Source organism: Parambassis ranga, chromosome 20 (assembly GCF_900634625.1).
Source record: "Parambassis ranga chromosome 20, fParRan2.1, whole genome shotgun sequence".
Lineage (NCBI taxonomy): Eukaryota > Metazoa > Chordata > Actinopteri > Ambassidae > Parambassis > Parambassis ranga.
The window spans coordinates 12,795,517-12,810,543 of NC_041040.1; positions in this window are offsets into that span (position 1 = coordinate 12,795,517).

The following is a 15,027-nucleotide window of genomic DNA, read 5'->3' on the forward strand; positions in this document are numbered from 1 at the left end:
TGAGTGTGTGTGTTCATGGTGTGATGGACTGTTGGTCCCTCAAAGGATGGAAATACATACAAAGGCGCCCTCTAGTGCTCACACTCAAACAATGAAACCAGGACTTGGAGCGTGCTTGTGACTTAAAAGACAACCAGTAGATGGCGCTTTCACCTCAAGATAATCACCAAATTTAGAGTGAAAACATCAAGACTGCTCCTACTGTAATTAAAGCCTTTGTGCATTTGTTGGTTTTAATTTAGTTTATATGTAAACGTATCTATATCTATATTTATCTTGCTGTAAATAATGTTTATACTGTTTAATTTGTACCGTTAGAGGTATATTTGTTATTTTTTTGGTATGCTTGAGTGACTGTATTTGGCTGCTGCAACAGTGAAGTTTCCCAGCTTGGGATGAATAAAGTATTTCTATTCTATTCTATTCTATCTGAATCATATTTTATTGGTAGTTTATTTTATAATGTACATAGGTTTTTATCTTATCTTATCTTTTGCTGTATCTGTGCTATTGCAGTAATGCAATTTCCCCATTGTGGGGCAAACCTTAATCTTAATTTATATTACTTTAGATTGCAGAGTAATTTAACATATTTTAATTTAGTTTTTGTTAAACTAAAATATGTTGATACTAAAAATAAATATATTTCCTATTTTTTCCTAGACATCCATCTACACAGTCTTTTTGTCAGTAAACTAATATATTTTGTTTCTTTCTTTATATGTTTCTGATTTTACACACAGATTGTTGTTGCTGCAGCTTCATATGAGGGTTTACACAGAGGAGGCCAAGAGAAGGACGTCATTAAGAAACCTGTGTTGTTGGAAGTGAGCTCATACTGGGACTGAATCAGTTACTGTCTTGCTGCATGGCCTGTTTGTTATTTTAAGCTCATATTTTCATGTCAAAAAACAAGGATTATTTTATTATATCAGTGACTTATGAGGATGGTTGCCAGTGTTATCTCTAACTTTACCACTGTCACAGGTTTTAGTTTTGCCTGCAGCTGGTGCAGCGGCTGGTGCAGGACCCCTGAACCAGTCTCACCATTAGTGTCATCCCTGAGAACTGATGTGTTTATACTCTTTACTTTAACATTCTGTATTTACTTGCGTTCTCTCCATGCACATTTTAGGTTTGCTTGCTTTATTATATATACAGCACTTTGGTTGATGTAAGTGTGCTGTATAAATAAACCTTATTTATGTCACCCACATGTGAAACAGCAACAAGAAATTGCTCGAGTGATGTTTTAAATGAACATCATAATATCAAATCTGCTGCATACTGCTTTAGTTTACTGTTTTTACACTTACAGACACGTTATGCCTGTGTCAGAGTATTCAGAGTTACATATATGCTGTTCCTCCTGCTGAGTGATGATCTGATCACTGACATCATGATCTGCAGCCTCCTTCGACACCTCCCATGGCCTTGGGTCAGTCTCTCCCCCCCTGCCCCATCCCACACTCTTCCTGTTAGCCATTCCAACTTTATTGACATTACAGGAATCACTAATGAAGCGCTGTCTGTTTCTCTGCTGCCTCTGTCTGCCTGCAGGGCTATTAAAGGGAATAACAAACACACACGGACACATGTGTTCATAAATATACTGCACATTCCCATCCCCCCGCATTCATATCCACAGCCTTGACTATCACGCCCACCATGTTACATACGGGAAAATGTGGCAGATACTGAGGTGTGTGGATCTGTAACTGGAAGTCAGGGGTGCTGATGGGCATTCCTGGATCTTCAAACCCGTCTTAACGCTGCACCCGTGGCTGTGTTTGTGTCACTTTTTGACAAGGAAATCGTCTGCAACTGCTACGTGTCTTCATCAGCTAATGGCTTTACAGCAGCACTCAAAGATATAGGAGGACTCTATGCTTGAACTATAACCCTCCGTGGTACTGTTTTACCACATTCTGCTTACAGGAAGGGCATCCTTTCAAATTAGCTGTCTTCTTTGTGCTGCTTTTTTAAGTCAACATTCCTGTGTGTCTGTAGGTGCTGTAGGACTACTCCCCAAATTAGTTTAACCATTCAGAGGCTGAAACTTTGCAACCTCGAGAGCAACTGATGCATATGAATAAGGTGAGTGGACCAGCACAGAAGGGTGGTGTAGTAATTGTGTTAAAAAGTGCAAGGGTCCCCATCCCAACCCCATGCCAAAATAAAGACCCTTACTATAAACCTGTGGGGGCCCCCTCACTGTGCGGAGCAATCCTAGCAGATTGGCCCCCATGCTTATGCTAAAATCTTCACCCCTCTTCCTCCTCCTCCTCTGGACCCATCCTCCAAAGGTTGATCACCCAGTGAGTCTACACAGGTCCCTCCATAACAAAAGCTGACTGAATGTCGCTTTCCTAAAAAATCATGAGGACATTAACAAATATGTGCCTTGTTAAGAAAAGAGCCCAACAGCTCCCTTCCCTGTGGGGATCCTTAACACTGATAAAACACAGTTTCCATTTACAAAGACAATGACACAGCGATGGCCGAGAATTCTCCTCCTGCTGAGGGGAAAACACATATTTAAATGTTATGTTATAAATCACTGAGCTAAAGGTAACTTCTATGTTTATACAAATAAAGTTTGAATACTTAAACATAATTTAAAGATACTGAAGAAGATATTTTAAAGAATGGCAGCAGTTTCAGAGAATAATTAACATTGCAGCCATTTCAGTAATATTTAAAGTGATCTTGCATGTAAAAGTATCAAATAATAATCAGAATGCGTCACAAACACATTTGACCAAGTGGCCTAACATGTGAAGAACTGGGCTAAGAGTTTAACTGGATGCTCATCATGTCAGTCTTTACAGAAGAAACCCGGAGTTTACTGTAAACAGCTGGATGTTTCAAGCCCTCCTCAATTACATACCTCCTCAAACAAAACATATGGAAATGGGCCGTAGCCAGAGGGGCTTTGTCCTCCACCAAGAGCATCCACACAGCCCTCACGATGTTAAAGGAGGGGACTGCCACACATTTCATATTCATGGCAGACAATTACCTCCATATGAATGGAATAATTGCTCTTTAGAGGCTTAAGCTACTAAGTGTGAGTTTTTCAGGCCCTCGGGCCAAGGTGATCTTCATCGGCCACCTGAGCAGAGGTCCTATCATCTGTCGGAAAGAAGGAAAGTTTGCATCTCGTCAGGGCCTTCATGCACGAGTACATATGTGTGCACTTTCAGGATAAAAGATGACTGATCAGTTTTATACTTTTTCACCATGATTGTGATTTCTGACAGAGGGACAGCTGATCATTAAGCTGATGTGACTGTCTCTATTCTTTTCCTGGGTGGATCCTGCTTGAATCTAAAAAGGAAATCCCCCTGGCCTTCAGAGGCCAAAGCATGTGCCTTCTTAACCCCTGAAGAGGATCCTTCTGCCCGGCTCATCCCACTAATTACCTTCCAGCCATACTGTAAATGGGCCACTCCTGATAATCAGCCTAAGCTGCTAAGGAAGGCTGGATAGGAGCACAGACAGAGGGAAGCATGTGTGGACTGGGGATGAAAAGGATGGTGGTATTTCAATGAAACAGATAAACTGGAGCTAAAATATTCATTTGTGAAGTTGTGTCTGTGATAAGATCGACCCCTCTGCACCCAAAGAACCATGATACAGAGAAGCACTCATCACAACTTTTGCATACTTGGTCTGGCTCAATCTTTAAAAAAAAAGGTTAAAAAAGACTCATGGCCAGACTCAACTGTCTGTGACAGTTGGACCAATGGGTCATTTCTGCTCCTTTTGTTACTGTCGGTTTGAGTGAATTTGTTCTTGATTTTGTTTTAACTAAACTTTTTTGTACATTTTTTAACTATGGACATCCAAAAAAAGACATTTATAATGTCAAATATAACAAAAGTAAATGAAAATGTTTGCATCATGTTTACTTTATTGTACGATTGTAAGATTAAAGTCAATACATGAATTCTAAAATAATGTAAAATAATGTCATAATTATATTTTCCCCCTCAGAGACCTGTCACTAAAGTGTCAAAAACCTGAGATTAAAGTCAGAATATAAATTTATATTTTTTTACATTGCCTCCAATCCTCGTCTGTTCAGTTCTCTATAACAGTTGTTTTTTAATCTTTAGGAAGTATTAAAAAAAAGAAAAAAAGAGAAGCTGCCCGTCTCCGTTTTCTCTGCTTGATCAATGGCCACACACACATCCTCCTCTTACAGTAATCAGGTTCTTGAGACACAGCTGCTAATAGAGCAATGCCCTCTGCTCTGCCCCCAGTCCACACACACACACACACACACACACAATGCAGTGGTGTTTGCACTGCAATTACTGCAACACTGTCTTTGTGTGGACCATAATCCGGGGATCTCATTGTTGGTCATACGTGCCTGCTCCTTCATTAGTGCCAGTGTGCACCCTCCTCCTTGTCCCCTAAACCACCCCCTGAGCCCCTCCAAAAGGCTGTCTCTCTTTTGCCCCACACACAAGAGAAGTGTGCTGCACCACAAAGGGGCTGAAAAGAGGGCACAATTAGCCCAGTGACAGTAAGCCATGGCCTGATCCAGGAAGCATGCCGCACAATGGGACAAACTTTTATACGACACTTTAATGCAAACACTGGAGTGTGCTGCCTCGTGCCTCTCTGTTCAGAGTCCAGCCACTCTCATCCCAGGCCTTTGTGATGAAGAAACAAGCGGCCATTCATTTCATTTATTAGTTACCCATTAATTGGTGTTACTATAGAGGGAGGCGGCGTTACACAAGGTGGACACAAAAAGGAAAGAAATCATCAGTGAGCTGATGCTTTTCATTGAATCCCATGCTAGCCATTCAGCTATTGCTCTGTCAATGATTATATGTGGATCAATACAGTCATGAGAGGAGCACCCATTTTTACTGTATGCCATAAGAGCACACACAGATGATCTGCCAGTGCCTCTAGCAGAGTGACAACTCTCCATCCTCTCTCTCTCTCTCTCACACACTCACACAGGCTTTGTTTGTGCTGCTAAGCTCTTCAACAGGTCTTCACTGCTGCTCTGCAGGACCCACATTAATGATCGGCAGGCCTAAATAAACCCTCAGTGGTTGCTCTGTATCGATCAGGTGATCTGGCTATCAGATAAGCTAACAGATCCATGAAGGACTCATGCTGTAATTGAGTTGCTCTGTTGGGAGTGTGAGTGTGATCCCATTGGAGCACATGTTTTTATGGGCACATTGTATATGCCCAAGGTATGCACCAGTACAGGATTATCAGCATCCTTTAGTGTTACATTTGTGTGTGTGTTTCACACTGTCAATCCAAATGGGAGATGTTCTCCCTGCACTAATTATGAGTTGTAAAGCAGGTTGTGATTGCGGTTGTTGGTTTGCGTCCCAGAGGGGGATCAGTATTCAGTCTGTCCATGGCACTGTGTGATTAGAGGGACCGGGGTGGGGAGGGAAGTTTAGATGGAGATGTTGAACCAATTAATGCAAAGATGTATTTGCATCTTGGATCACCCACAAATTTAACAACATAGATCATGAAACATTAAAAGGTTTTTTTAACAATGCACCCATAAAATTCTTAATTTCTGGAATCACTTAAGAAACTAAACGTATAAACACTCATTAGCCTAAAAAAAAGAAGAAAAGGGCCTGAATGTACTACTGTTTAAATATAGTTCTTACCTTTAACTTTTAATCACAGTAAATTTAGCATTATTATGGGTATGGTTGCTCAATGTAAATGAACTACTCTGTAGGGATTTAGCATTGGATAATTCTCAGTGTTAATCAATGTAGAAGGCTAATGGCAAGCAACAGATTGCCTATGTTAGTAGATGAACATTACTTCAGTGTTAGCATAAATGTCTTTTTTTAGCATTGTTGTGTCCTTTGATGGATATCATTGTATATTTACCTGAGAAAGTGACATTTATATTACGATCCGTTCATACGCTGACAAGTGATGGTCTACACCTACGGTCCTTCCATTGTAACCTTTATGGTATAGTTAACAAAATAAAAGGATATTTTCAGCATATATTTCTCATAGTTCTTACTGTTACTTGCAGAGGGGATACTAATTAGGTTAAACAAGTAGCAGTGGTGTCGTACTATATTTGTATGTGTGGGGGTATGTGTGCAAGTGTGTAATCCCCTCTCTGGACCTTTCCTCTGTGGCCCCTCCATGCTTCTATGACCACCTGTGACACTAATGCTACCTGTCAGTTTTCTCACCACAGCACATACAGGTCATGTCACACACACACACACACACAACCTCTTCACTCTGCATCCAGCCGGAGATGGGTTACAGGACAACAACAGTCACAATTAACGGACACTCAGTCTGGGAGCTGACTTCATTAGGTGTACGTGTTTTTTGTCACAGGAGTTGAAGGGACAGTCTAATGGTCAGGTTTAAGGCTAATAGGCCACAAGGGGATAGGAGCACCTGAGTGCCCACTGCTCACATATTACAGACACAGACAGGGACCACAGCAGAGATGACACACAAAAGAAATTAAAGAGGCTGTTATGTAGAGTTTTCTTTAGCTAGGATGAAGCGACAGGTGTAAGGTGTAGTACTTTATTGTTTTTCTATAAGTTATCTATCCATGCAGCTCTGTGAGGGAATATCTGCAGGGACGTCTGGATACTTGTGCAAGTGAAAAGTAGATTAAAGTAACTAAGACTTTTAAGAATGAATCATTCTGATTATTATAGAGGAGAGGATTTAAAAAAATAATCTCTATAAACATTTTGTGCAGAATTTTTAGGTAAGACATGTAAATGTCTGTCATACCAAACAGGCAGTCTTGGCCTGGACCTGTAATCTGTTACTGGCTAAACCTATGAATTCCTATATTCATATGCTTGCATTGCATACACAGGAAACACATAAAGAATGGATTTCTTTACAATTACAATCACAGCATTTTGAGTCTTGTGCACTTAGGGGGATAAATATGCCGACCTATTAACTCACACACAGATATGCATGTGGCAACAGTGAGGCTCTACATCTCAGCCTCTAAATCAGAGCATGTAGCCCATTAGAGTTTTCCCAGCCTTTCTCCTCCTCTGCTCCAGACAGGACTGATGGCTTTTGTTTGTGGAGAAGCATCATCACTCACAGCTGCTGCTGTAAATCCAGCTGGCCTCTGCAATCCACCAAGAAAACCAAATGAGCTCATCCTTTGGGTGTCACGTGGCACTCCTGTTGCAGTGGTGAAATATCGAGGAGGACGATGATAATGGTGATTATTGGTGATTTCCTTGGCTGTGCGTGTCATTAAGGGGAGGAGGAGGGTTTGTTGTTGTTCTTTGTGTTGTTTATGTGTGTGTTTGTGCACATTGGGGGGGGGGGTGCTCAGGGTGCGATGAATTGTCTGTCTTCAGGTTACTGTTTGGATCGCTTGGCTGATTGTATTTCAGCTGTTGATTAACTAAGGCGAGATTAATGTGTGAGCTACATATGGCAAAAGAAAGAGCGATCACTGTAAGTGTGTCATCCCTCAGCCACTGTCTGTATAAATTGGTGCTTTATAAATGGAGCACTGAAGTTCTCTATCTCTTTTCAAGGCGAACCCTATAGGCCCCTGCCCATCTCCTCTCCCCTCACCTCCATGTTCCCTCTTCCTTTAATTACTGTCTTCATGCTTGACGGGCACTGATGACTTGATTAAGCCTGCCGTGTGCAGTTCCAGTCTCTACCCTGCTGATGAATGAGTCTAAAGCTTATTAACTTACTCATTCTGATCAATAAGGCGCTGGGCCTGAACACTGCAAGGACAGAGGGGAAACTGCTGCGCTGCTGCTCTCCATGCTGGCTGGATGAAATCAACACATATGATTAGTGTGTGTAACCAACCCCGCTGCTCTGTGGAGAGAAGAGCACAGCTGGATAGATTTCCTGGAGTACAGACAAGGCTTTAGAGCTGTCTTCTAAAACAAACTACTTATTTTTAAATATATTTTAGAGATTAACTTAGGCTGCCATAAATTATGTCACTGGTAAAAACAGAAACGTTTTCAGTATGGCTCTTAATGTAACTCTTTCCTAAAAAGATCTGAGACAATATCACAAGACATTTTGCTTCAAGTTGCAATAAAATATTTGCAACACCTATAAAACCAGCACAACGAAAAATTAAAGGATGAATTTGCACATTATTGCAAAAATCATCTCCTGTATATCCCTGCATAAATGTAAACTATTTCCTTTTTGTGCGTGGAATATCTCTCATACATTAGACAGCATCTCCCTGCTCATTTATCCTCAGGTGGCCTTCTCACAGTATCCGAGCAGCAGGGGATGGAGAAGGGTCACATCTAAACCCTATTCCCTTGAGGAGGCTTTTCAGCTCCAGCAGGGCCTTTAGAAATGAGTGGCTCATCATTGAAGCTAATTTGTCCTCTGGAAGCGGTCAGCATGTGTGCCACCTACACAGCGGCTGTTTGAAGGTGACATCTGGAATAGGTGATTATGGCTGCCTGCACCCTGGAACCACAGGAAAAAACTCGACATCAATAATCTTGCTGAAGAGTCTCAGTGCTACTTTTGTAAAGTATTTGATTCATTTTATGTCAAGAAAGCAGATCACATGACACCCCCCCCCCCCCCTCCACACACAGTCACATTAGAGGACTATCTCTGGTTGTGTCGGGGTCTTTAATAAACATAAACTCTGTAATGTTAGCCTTTAACTGTTAGCAGGTCGGGCTGCACTGAACAAGACTTGGTGCAGGGTAGCCTGTATTGACCTCTGTCTCCCCTCTGCTGGCTGGCTGGTGCAAGAATGTGCGCACAGGAAGGTCTCCTGGAAAGAGCCCTTTAAAGATGATGCAAGCACCATTAATGTGACTGCAGGTCGGCTCCATTACAGAGGCATTGATCTGCTGCTGGAGGTTGCAGAGCGGTGCGGCCGCACAGCCACAGAGATGACGGGCTCTGACGTCACATGTTCAGTGACCCAGTCTGCTTGTTTCAAAATACCAACAACTCGGTGCACCCAAGAAGGTTCATATACTAGTATGGTATGTTGAGACATGTTCACAATCACTGGAAATATTTCGCAAAGTCTGGAAAGTTCAAATTTATGCCATTTAGAAATTCAGTTCAAAACATTAGATCATTTACTGTGCATGTGTAATCTGATTATGGAGATCTTATGCTGCCATTCTGTCAAACTTTTGGTTTCTAATGTAAACATTGGAATAAATGAAGCCTTCAGGAGAATAACATGTTCCAGAAAACTATCAAGAAGCTACAGGGAGGAGTTTTCTACCTGAATTCCTGACACTCAGCAGGCACCAGCTCCCCATTAGGAAACAAATCCTAAAGTGGAGAAAATTCTTGCAGAGCTCTGCAGTTTTCTTCTGATGAATGCACATTATCAGAGTTACCGTATCCTCACAGCCACTTTCTGTGACTTCTATTACTCCAGTCAATATCAGCACTGTCAATAAAGTACGGTAGTCTACACAGTGAGGTCTCCCTGAATATTCAAATAATGTTTTACCAAACAGTAATTATGGAACTGCATTATTAAAATGGCAAATGTCACAAGGTAATGGATGATGCTTCGATAAGGCTGGACTACAAAAAACAACTACCGCTAATTAATTGGTCTGGTGTTACCAGATGAATCAATGACCATCAGAAGATTGTCTGTGGCCAAGATGAATCTCATGTGTAGGAGATTGTTAAAAAAGCATAAACAGATCAATGCAGCTCCACTTTATAGGCTTAGATATAGCTTGGATATCCGTTCTGACTGATGTCGGAGTGTGTGTGTGTGGGGCCAATGGTCCGCCTGGAAACCAGAGCCGTAACACAAGCCCATTTAGCATATGGCATTTTTACCACGGAGAGGTAAACACAGTGGGGAGGCCAGGAGAACAGTAAAACACACTGCCTGGTCCAGATCTCCCTGTGGACCCACACAGGGTGGACACACACAGAGGACGAGGTCCAATGACGAGCTGAGGTCACTTTGCTCTCAACAGGAAGTTTCACTTTGTGTCTTTTTGTAACATTTCTCCATCTCTTTTTTAACCTTGTATCACATTTGTTTAAAGAGCTTATTAAAGTTTTCGGCCCTCTCTTCCTTCTCCGCTACACTTTTCCTCTCTGGCTCTTCAGGTCACGCTGCATTTAACCCTGTCACAACACCAAAGGATGTTGATATCAGCTGTCAAACCTTAAACCCTAATGGGGCTTTTTTAGAGTGACAGTCTTAACAGATCAATGCACCCTTTTCGGATTCAGATTACAAAGACTGTCAATGACCACATGCGACGGAAAGGAGAAACAAGAAGGCAAACAACATGAACCTGGAAGCACACCTCTACCCGAAGACACAGAGAAACGTGTCTAAAGCAGCTGGGTGTCCTGCAGTCATCCTTTGTCTGCCGTTGACTAAGACTTCTCCAACAAACTGCTGAAAGCACGTAAAGGAGCAGTAGCGGCTGGGTGTTAAGAACTTAGATGCCGGGAAGAAGCACTAAGGTGGCGCTAGGCTAGAGAAAAGCCATAAAGGCCTGTTAGGGTACATTAGGTGGAGGAGAGGGTCATAAGGCTTCATGAATGTTTCAGCAGGACGGGGGCATTTGTCTTCCAGCTCTACTGTCAAGAAGCCATCATGACTCAGTGCTGGGGGGCAGGAGGGGGGGTTGGACGGCTGCGGCTCAGAGACACTCTGCTTTTTTTCTGTGGTGGAGCACAATCACAGAGAAACATATACACACACACATGCACAACACACCAAACAGAATACACTCTTAGCTGTGGTAGTGCACTCAGTGCACGCCTCACCCTTCATCTCCATCACTGTCAGCATGCTTTCTGTTGAATCATTACCTCCTGTCTCCTGGATAAGCAGGTTTAAGACTGTTCACACTCACTAATGTTTGGCACCATGACACAGCATCAGGTCCTTAAACAGTCATTCCAAGTCTTGAGGTATCTGCTATAATATCCAGACCCAGCAGGGGCCTGTCAGCTTCTTCTACCCTTTGACCTCACAGGCCCCGGAGAGCTGCCCGGGGTCACGGTCAATTGTCCTATGAGCAATGGAAGTGTAGCGGTGATAACATCATGGACTGCATAATGTTTGTTAAAAGGCAAAGGACAGAGGAGAAGAGAGGAGGATATATACCCTAATTAACTTCATCATTGAGTCTGCACTATATTCTATGTGAGCTGCAGGGCTGTTGCCAGTAGGTGTTTATGTGTATTTGTGAGGACAAATATGCTGCTCCTTTAAGAGCCAGGACCACCATTGGAAGGTTATCAAAAAGCTTGCGTGTATCCAGTTCAGGCCTATGTATGGATCTGCAATAGTGTCCTGTTTGTAGCTCTGCAGCCATGCAAATTGAACTCTAGCAACAGCATGGTGAGGATGCTACGTGCAGGCTGACTGCTGATTGGTTGAGAGGTTAGCTTTGAACACTTTGTTCACATATTGTCCAAACAAATTTCACTTTCAGACAGGCAAATCAGGACACACCGTAGCATGTGATGCTAACTATGGCTATTACGTTAGCCACAGGAAAGTGTGGAGATATAACCCAAAAACATGTGTCCACTTACCTAAACCCATAGAATTAGTCTACTTCCTCATTCTGTCTCATGGGGCAAAGCAGGAGAACCAACAACAGCTCAAACATATTTGTTTGTTTGTGCAACATATTTCTGACACTACCTCCTAGTGGCAGGAGGCAGCTACTACAGGTACTCATGTGGCTGCAGAACTCTGCTGAGCAGCAAGGCAGTACTGTGCTGGAGTCTTTGTACAAATCAGCAGCACAGATGAAGCAAATTCAGAGCCCCCATTTTCTTGCTCACATCCTGACTTGTTTTAGCTGTGTGCCTCAAATTCAGACTGAGTTTAGAGTGATTAGTGAGGGCGAGGAGGGGCAGAGGAGGTGATGACAGGAGGAGAGAGCTAAGTGGCTGATAAGGCAGTTGTCCTCCTTTGTCTCTGTGTGCTGTTCATTTTGTTGAATGTGACTGACAGCTATTGATGTGTGTGTAGCCTCCTCTGTCAGTCGCTTTATCTTGTGCGTGCGTGCACATGAAAACATTCATTGGCGTGCATGTACTGAGGTATGTAGCCTTTCACTGGTTTCCATGGTTGTAGTGGAGTAAGGTTAACTCATGTGCTCTCATGACGGTCAGTGGGGGAATCAATCATCCTGTGTGGCTGGTGACTGCACAAGAAGAGATGAATGGTTTGAGGAAAAGACAAGAGCGCTTATTAGGTAATCCACTTCAGGAGATATCCCACTTCCTTCACTTTCTTCTGTGTGTTTTTTTACTCACAAACATACAATAGAAAATAGCATATGGTGTACGTTCTATATATAACTATATATAAAATGTTTTCCCCTCTTAGATCAGACAGTAACAGACAGAAAACATCTCTATGTGACAGAACAACACGGCCGCTACATGAGTGTCACCCTCTCACTGTTCATCTAAATTCACAGCTTAGTTAGGATTAGCTGGACAAACAGCAAACATCTTTAGAAGCAGGGGGGGTCACCTTGTCTGTGCACGGATGTGCATGTGGTCTGAGTACAGTGTCCATATGTTGAATAAATCCTTCCCTCAGGAACAACACATGCAGCATGGTGTTTACTGATAGAAGGTACACAGACTTAAGCTTTTTAACATTTAAATCCACTCCTAGCTCTCTGAAAAGTACATTTTAACTGCCTGCATTTCGACAGATGGGTTCTAGATGTAAATTTGAACATTTGGATGTAATTCTTTGGATTTATGCAGGCTTGCACAGAAGACTGACACAACAGCACCTTGAGAAAACTTCAAATCACACAGTCAGAATGTAACTTATGCTAGAAAGAGACTTAAGGTAGGACTTGCACATCATAGAAGGTGGTGCAAAGAGAGAGAGAGAGCGAGAGACAGGGGGATAGATTGTGAGAGAGTACTGTAACAGTAGCTCCTCTCCTCACTACCCTACTGTTAGCTTCTTCACCCACAGGAATAACAGTTGGGTGCATACAAAAGCCTTGCGCATAAAGGCACACAAGTAGCACACTGAGAACTATTGTTAAGCATGATGCATGGGGAGAAGAAGCCTATAACACTTTCTAACATCCTGAATGACAAAGGCCTACAAGCAGATTTACTCCTTTCAGCACAGCTGCATATGAATCAGCCTAAAGAGCGAAACCCTGCGGTCCATCAGGGGTTAAATAGTTCAAATAAGTGCATGTTCCCCTGAAAGATAGATAAAAAAACATTAAACTCATACTGTAGATTCTGTGATTGGACTTTGGGGGTTATGTGACGTGTGTGTGTGTCTGCAAATATGCTGCCCCGTGGGACCACAGTGGAACCTCACACCAGCCCCCACAGAGCAGGATAAGGCCATCTGCCCACCTCACGCATCAATCCCCACCTAGAAGACACACACACACACACACACACACACACACACACACACTCAGGAGCAATATGGAGAGGCTTTGCAGACAGTGTTTGATCTGACTTTCATCCAGCCGGCAGCATGCAGGCTGCTGAGCCTCTCTGCATGTCTCCTGCTGCTGTACTGTCCACTGTCCCAGTGGAAATCACTGCTGACAACAGCTCCAACCTGAGGCATGAATGGCAGGACACAAGCTGATCAGCCTCATCCCACTGAAAGAACAGGAGGGGGGACACAGTTCCCAGCAGATCCATTCAGACTTAAATATCTTAACTCTAATGTTTCTTTGAAGGAAGAGGTCACATGTAACCTGATTTCAACTGAAAGTGAATGAAGCCAGGATTAAAAAACGCAACAAAGATAAACTGGATTTAAAACTACAACTAAATGATTTTTGGACATGAGAGATATGTGCTTGAGATAATTCATTAAAGGGTTTTACGCCACCACCACTTATAAGTACACTTTGTAAGTTATTAAGTGATGTGCTAACTTCAGCAAATATCTCTGCAACACCAAAACCTGGGTGTGACAAAAAACACAGCAGTGTTTATGGAATGTTGTTCCATGAATCTCAAAGCAGAAGAAGAAGGCAAGTTATAAAGCAAGACAAGTTTTCATTACTTATGAAAGAAAAAAATCACAATTACAGGTTTCAAAGTTCTGCTTCATCGTTATCATGGTGTGGTTTGAGGCAGACTGAGGCACAGATGGACAGAGAGCTGGTGTGGTTATAGTTTATGAGTCCACTCAGCTGAAAGTCTGAGGCCTGTCTGAAACAAGGGCTCGCCTCAACATCAGACTACAACACACACACACACTGACAGCTATTAGGCAATCAATACGAGCTAATACATCAGAGCATTTGACTACTCAGCTCAGACTGAGAGAAGAGAAGAGAAGAGAAGAGAAGAGAAGAGAAGAGAAGAGAAGAGAAGAGAAGAGAAGAGAAGAGAAGAGAAGAGAAGAGAAGAGAAGAGAAGAGAAGAGAAGAGAAGAGAAGAGAAGCTCTATTTGTATATTAATATATACTATATTATTAATTAATTTCATCAGTGAATTTATTGTGACCGCACTTATGGAATGTATCAAAGTATTGTTTTGTTGAGAGTTATGGTGCCTTGGTGCAGCCTAACAGGGAATTATCCCCCTGCTGCTGCCATTAATATCACATTAATACAGAAATGAATCTGATGGACAGGCCTTTAGAGGCTCTGTTAACTCGCCAGGAGGTTAAGTGTGAAATCAATCCATATAAACGACCCAGATAAAAAATTCTAACATGCTGGAGCACTGAGTCCTAAATCAGCCAATCAGAGAGGTGCTAGTAAAAACCAGTCTTTTAGCACAGAACGCTAACAATGTCAGTATTTCAGCTCTGGCAGCTCATTCTCCTTTCTTCTCCTTCTGTCTTTCTTTCTTGTCTTTTGTTTCTTGTCCTCCACCCCTCTGCTCCTGGAGGACCACAAAGGGGAGTATACTCTCTTTTCATAGCAGGCCCCTTCATGGTGGCTCGGGGGTTGTATACATGGGAGGGGCAGGTCCAATGAAGGTTGATCTACACTTGTTCAAGCATCCATATT